Raw genomic sequence first — 6,931 nt, 5'->3', positions numbered from 1 at the left:
AAGGCTTTGAGCAAGTATTTTAGAAGCCTTCAAAAATTGATATCCTCACTATAAGTGTTTGGCTTATTAAGTGATCTTGTTTCTTGGATACTGACCTTCTTCCCATGGTTCTCTAGCTTTAGGAAGTTTAATTCTCCGAGTAGAGTTCTAGTTAAAAAGGACTATGCTGAGAGTCTTTCAGTCAGAGTAAGCAGTGGCATCACTCACCCTTGAAACCTATAACTTGGCCTTTTCCAAGGTTCTTGTTCTTGGGCACAGCCACCGAGTGGCATCAAGGCATCAAGAAAAGCTGCCTGGTATAGACTATTGCCTGACACTTCAGAACTGAGCTTAACTTGGGAAAAGGGGCTCCAAAGGAGTGAGGCAAGGGTTTGTTGCACTCAGGCTACAACCCTTCGGAGGAGATCTTGTATCTGTGTAAATTGCCTCACCAATCTTAAAGGTGTTCGTAAGTGCCCCATTCCTGAGGGTTTCTATGCTCTTCTGAATGGGGTGTCTCAGGATTAGAAGATGGAAGAAAGGAAAAAGGGAAGAAGTTCACTAAGAAAGCTTCTGGACTCCAAACTGGGGCCCAGCTAACTATGGCAGTATGGCACAATGGAAGTGGCCAGGCCTTGCCATTAGAAGGCTTGGGGCTGAATCTCAGCTCTACAATTGAGAGACCCATTTTACTTTTGTGAAAACTAAACATGACAGTACACAGGAAGCACATTGCACATGATAAGTGCTCAATCAAAGTTAGCCGAATCAGGTGTTAAGGAAGAATTTGCTTCCCATGCTTGGAATTGCAGCTCATTTGGGGAGAAGTGTGCTTGTGTTCATTCTCTAAACCTGCTACTTCCAGTGCCTTCCAGTAGTCCAGAACTCCCAGCACTCTTGTAACATTTTCCCTTTGCTACCTGCTAAGAGGAGCACATGTTAGGAATGGCCACCAGCCTGATCCACTTCTTGCCAGCTTCTTTCTGCCAGTGGGTACCCAGACTTTTCCAGCCTGTCTCTGCCTTTATACGCCATCCTCCTCTCTCTCTTGAACTGGTCTATACTGCAGCAGCACAGTTGATCAGTCAGCGGGGATTTGTCAAGTGCCCAGAACTGTGACTTCACAATAAATAGGTCCCAAAGGGCCAGTTGGGCCTCAGTCATTTTAGTTAATCCGGACCAGCAGGGAGAGTCTGGAAAGGGGGTGTTGGTCTGTATGCTCTACCTGTAGCAGCTGTGGAGATTTAGCAGAAATGTTGACTGGGGCCAGGACTTGTGCAGTCACACAAAGCCAGGTGCTTAGAGAGGCCCCGTGCGTGGTTTAATGTTCTGCAGTCACAGTCTTGAAATTCCTTATACATTTTGAACAAGAGGCCCCACATTTTCATTTTGCACTGGGCCTCCCATACTATGTAGCCATTTCTGGCTGAGGCCCATGTAGTCAGGTCTCGGGGAGCAGAGTTCAGTCTCCCAGAAAACAGCAGAGGAACCTGCAAAGTTATGGCCTTGAATAAAAAGCCCCCAAGCGTGAAATCTGTTCCTTCGAATTTCACACCACACTCCCATTATTTTGCACTCAGTCAGGCTTATCGACCTGTGTGAACTTTCCCCCTGAGCTCAGAGTCCCACCACCTCTAAGCCTTGGCTACACTGCTCGAATCCACCAGACCACTGCAACTTCATCTTTCAAAAGGGCTTTCTGCCTGAGTAGATTGAATCTATTTGATGTATATATAAACCTTCCACTACATAAAATCGTTTTCTTTTATTAAAATGTTTGAGATATTTGTAGATTCTCATGCAGCTGTAAGAAATAGTACAGAGAGATCCTGTTTACCCATTCTCTAGTTTTCCAAAAATGGTAACATTTTGCAAAACTTTAGTATATCACAAATAAGATATTGATGTTGATATAATTTACCAATCTTCTTCAGATTTTCTGTTTTACTTAAAATTATCTGTGTGTGCACTTCATTCTATACAATATTATCACACAGGTTCATGTATCTACCACCACAGTCAAGATACTGAGCAGTGCTATCATGTCTAGAATCCTTCAGGATATAACCTTTTCATGATTGTATCCACCTTCCTTCTGCAACTTCCCATCTGGGACAGACACTAATCTGTTCTTTATTACTAAAAATTAGGACATCTGGGCTGGTTGCAGGTTTGGGCTATTACAAACATCACCCCTGATTTTGACTAGGTGTTCTCATGAATTCCTGGACACTTAAATGAATTAATAAAGTAAGGTTTGTCAAGAAAAGTCTTCGAATTCTCTATCAGTCAATAGTTATTTTCAATTTAAAGGCAACGCAATCCAGGAGAAAGCTGGAGGACTTTGGAGTTGGAAGAATTGTTAAAAAAAAAAAAGGCTCTATGATTTCATTCTTGTGTGGCCTGAGGCTGGTTACTTAACATCTCACCACCATCACCCCACACTCCACCCAGCATTTCCCTATCTTCACAAAAACAATACCTCTGTGCAGAGTTGTTTTTGTGAAGATTAAATGAGATAGCACATGAAAGCTACCAGTATTTTGGAGCTTTCCACGGTCCCTTCTTTCTTGGCACCAGCTGAGGAGGGAGAATGAATTGAAAATAGTAAAAAGTAAAAATCGTAGATTTTTAAAATTTAGTTTTAATACTCCTAAATATTTACGATAAGGGAGAAATAGGACAAAGAATGACTATAAAACCAGGATTTATAATTAGCTTAATGATACTTCTAAAGAGCTCTAGGAGGGAACTGGGAAAACTTCTTTTAACTAAGTCAAACAAGACCTTGTTCTATCCTCCACACCTTCTCCCAGCATCGCAGAGGCTTAATTAGTTTAGCAACTCTTTTCTTTCAAGATCTGTCTATAACAAGCTACAGACACTGTCTGATTTCTCAAAAACTCTAACTTAGTGAAGGCCAGAAAAATGAAATTTTACTAGGATTGAAAAAAGATTCTTTCACTCCTGTATTGGAAATTTTTTGTAATTTTCTTTCCAAACCCCCTCCTAATCTTTACTTCACTCTCAGGCTCAGTGAGAGCTCAAGGCTACCTCCACTTTTTTTTTTCTAATTCTATAAGCTATCCCAGAACTCAAAGGGCTGTTTGTAGATGTGTAGCTCTGACAAACAGATACTATCATTTACCTCAGACTTCTCCTGTTTTTCAAGTTTTGAAATCCCAGAAGATGGTTCTATCTGATTTCTCTAAGCATTTTTGTGAGTGTGTCATGGGCCCATCTCTGAATCTCTTGCTAAGTTGCTAATGACTTCCATTCTGAATGTCTCTAGAATTGATTGCCAAGTATTGACTGCACATCTATTTGGTGCCTCTCCCTGTGCTTCACACTATGGGGAGTGCAAGAGCCGGAGCTGCTGTCTTTAAAGAGTTTACAGTTTGAGGAACCCCAAGTACGCACATAAAATAGTTGAAGAATGATTAACTAGAACCCTGTGTGATATGATACTTACTCAAAGGGAGATGATTATTCAGAGGTTGCAGATCAATGAGGAAGGAAAAAGATATCATGGAAAGTAAGGCTGAACAATCAAGGATAAAGAAGACTCAGATAGATGGAGGGGTGAGAAAGGACAGTCTCGACAAGGGGACATATTGAGTAAAAACATGGGCAAAGGGCAGAATCATGCCATGCATCCAGTTAGAATGAGTACCTGATTTTCGGTTTGGTCTCAGCCTTTGCCTTGCACTATTTGACTTCATCCCACCTTGCACCATGTTTCCTGGCCTGTGAGTTCTGGGCCACCTCAATTTACGATTGCCCATCTTACCTTCTGTTTATGGCCTTGCCTACTTTCACCTGGTATCCAATTCTCAGTTCTCTGGAGCGGACCCTCAGCTTCAATGTATACTTAAGTCTTGGACAACATTTGTATCCAAAGCATCAACCCCAGCCAACTTTTTTTAGCCCTGAGTTCTCTACTCCAACAGCAGCCAGTGGTAGTTGCGGTCCTGAAAATTTTGTCCAGAAATGGAACACAAGGGCAGCTACATCAGCAGCAAGGAGTAGTGGTGAAATCGATCATGGGAAATGGCTAAAATGACATCCCTTGGTGGAGAAAAGGCTTTGGTGACCAAGCAGAAGAGCACAGATTTAATAATAGTCAGAGGTTAAGAACTACTGTACAAATTTATTTCAATTACTAGTGACAGAGGTTTCCTTTGACTAATATTGAGAAACTAGAGCCCTTTAGTTGACAAGGCAAATGAGTTGCTTTCCTTAATTAAAGGAAGTTCTGCCGACAGCCCAGTGAAGCATATTTTTGTTTTAACCAGGCCAACAGGGAAGATATCCAATTTACCCCTTTCCAAAGTCTTGTTTGAACTCCACCTCATACTGGCCCAAGGTTATTTGGTTTGGAAGCTGACAGTCCATACTCTTCAGTGGCTTCTGTTCACACTCTCACTGGCCTTGAGGGATTGTAAAATCAAAAGAGGCAGGGACTGTAGTTAGCTGGCCAAAACCAAATGGCACTGCCCCACAGCCACACTACACTGATGTGCAGCAACACACCACCAACACACACACACACACACACACACACATTAAGTACAGCTGGCTTTTCTCCATTGGGGAAAATGATTTTACAACCTAGGTTTGGAAAATGTCCAAAGTAGGGGAAATGAGTGGGCTAAGAATGAGGCTGGAGTATGCAGAAAGTTAGAACCCGAGACTTGGGTGAAGGCTGAAATGGAATTAACCAAAATCTATAGTAGCCACCAACTTCCTCCACAAATCCTGGGCTATTAGATCAAAAAGCTACTTAACACTATCCCCACAAATTTTTGAAGGAGGTCAAAACTTTGGAAGGAATAAGTGAAATGTAACACTTTATCCATAATATGAAACAAACAAAAAAATAGTACAGACTGAAAACTTCCACAAAATAAAGAGACAGACGATCTTTAACTCACTGAAGACTGAGATCATGTTTCTTATTGCTCACCATTATATCTCCAGGACCTAGCATAGTATCTGACACACAGTAGGAGCTCAATAAATGCTTGCTGACTGAATAAATGAATCACGGTAATAATAATAATGACAGTAATAAATATTTGTTGAGCCCCATTTGTATGCCAGGCAGTGTTCTAAGTACTTTACATGTGTTAACCAGCTGATCGAATCTTCATAGTGACAAAATAGGCCTATTATTATTCCTATTTTATAGAGCAGGAAAGCAAGGCTCAGGAGGATTATGCCTTGTCTAAGAGTATACAAGTAATAAGCAACAGAGCTTGAATGAACAGTTACTTGCTAAGGCAAGGCAGGAACACCCTGGCAATCTCTTGACCATTTGTGATCTCTTGGTATTGATAATGATTCACAAAGTGAACTATGAGACAGATCCAAGGTGGCGATTCTTTATTATTTCTCCTATCTCAGGTGCTATCCTCAATCTCCTCTATCATCCTACCACATATGCACACATCACTTCTTTCTTCCTATTAGAATCTTACTCATTCTTAAAGATCCAATGCAAATTTTATCTCCTTTACCAAGCCTGTACTGACTACTCTTGCTAGAAGAACTCTCTCTCTCTTTGGAATGCATACAGAACTCATATAGTACTCGTGAGCCATACCAGTATTTGATACTTGAAAAATACACAGCAAGCTGGTTAAGAGCCAGAATTTAGAGTCAGACAGGGTGGGTTTTAAATTCCAGCTCTGCCAATTTACTAGGTGTGTGACTGTGGGCAAATTACTTAACCTCTCCATCAGAAGCATGATCTTTCAACTAAAAAGAGAATTAAAGCCCAAGATAGATGAGGAGATAATAAGGGACCACTTAGCTCCCTTCAGTGAGTTCAAGTTTCCAGGCCCAAATTACATCTGAGGTTACAAGAGAATGTGCACATGTGATCACAGAGCCAATAACCTTTGAGAAATTATGGCAAAGGGAAGAGGTGAGAGATGCAAAGAGACAGACAAACATTGTTCTAATTTTTAGTGAAAGAGGTGCTGTTTTTGCAGAGTGCAAAATGTAGATCCTTGAAACTGTAGACCAGTGAACATGGCATTGATCTTTGCCAAAAGTATAGCATGCACCATTAAGCAGATCATTTTTGAGGCTTTAGAATGGGAGCAGAAATCACTAAGGGTAAGCATGAGTTCACTAAATGCAAGTCATGCTTAACTAAGTTCATTTCCTTTTTTAAAATGGGCATCTAGAAGGGTAGATAAAGGGAATATTATAGCATAATGTATCTGAACTTCAGCGAGACATTTTAAAATGTCTAATGGTAACCTCATGGAGAAGGTAGAAAAATAAGAGCTGAGTGGTAGCAGAAATTACATGGATTTCTTCAAGTTTGAATAACCTTATTAAAAGTGATTGCTAATAAGGTGAGGGCTCTAAGTTTATGCTGCAGTATTCTGTCCTGTATCCTAAGTCATTCAATACTTTTATTAATCTGGTTGATCAAATATGCAGATAAAAGAAACTTAATATAGAGCATGTGTTCTCAATGGAGATGATATTATCCCTAATAGGGCAAAAATTCATTCTTGAGGGATTAAAAAACTTTCATATATAGAGCACAGATATACGTACTGTACATAAACATTTATACAGCATACCTGTGTTATTAAAATTTCATGAGGAGAGATTAGGGGAAAAACATTTACGAAGGCTCTTTAAGGATGTGATAATTTTAAGAAAGTTTGAAAAACATTGGTACAGAGAATATGATATTCTAGATGAGAGACTCAAGATCTAGATAAATCGTAAGAGTTGAAATTAAAAAAGGCGATGGTTATTGAGGATGCACGTAAAGCTCAGAATCCAGATTAAAATAAAAGTAAAATAAATTTTTTAAATCAATTATATAAGCATAGAATCAGGCAAATAATAGTAGTTCATGCAAGAATCAAAAGAGGGTTTTAAATGAGCTACAAGTCACACACTGAGCATATCTATGTTCAAAAGA

This window comes from Pteropus vampyrus, unplaced genomic scaffold (genome assembly GCF_000151845.1).
Source record: "Pteropus vampyrus isolate Shadow unplaced genomic scaffold, Pvam_2.0 Scaffold244, whole genome shotgun sequence".
Lineage (NCBI taxonomy): Eukaryota > Metazoa > Chordata > Mammalia > Chiroptera > Pteropodidae > Pteropus > Pteropus vampyrus.
Note: the sequence above shows the minus strand (reverse complement) of the source record.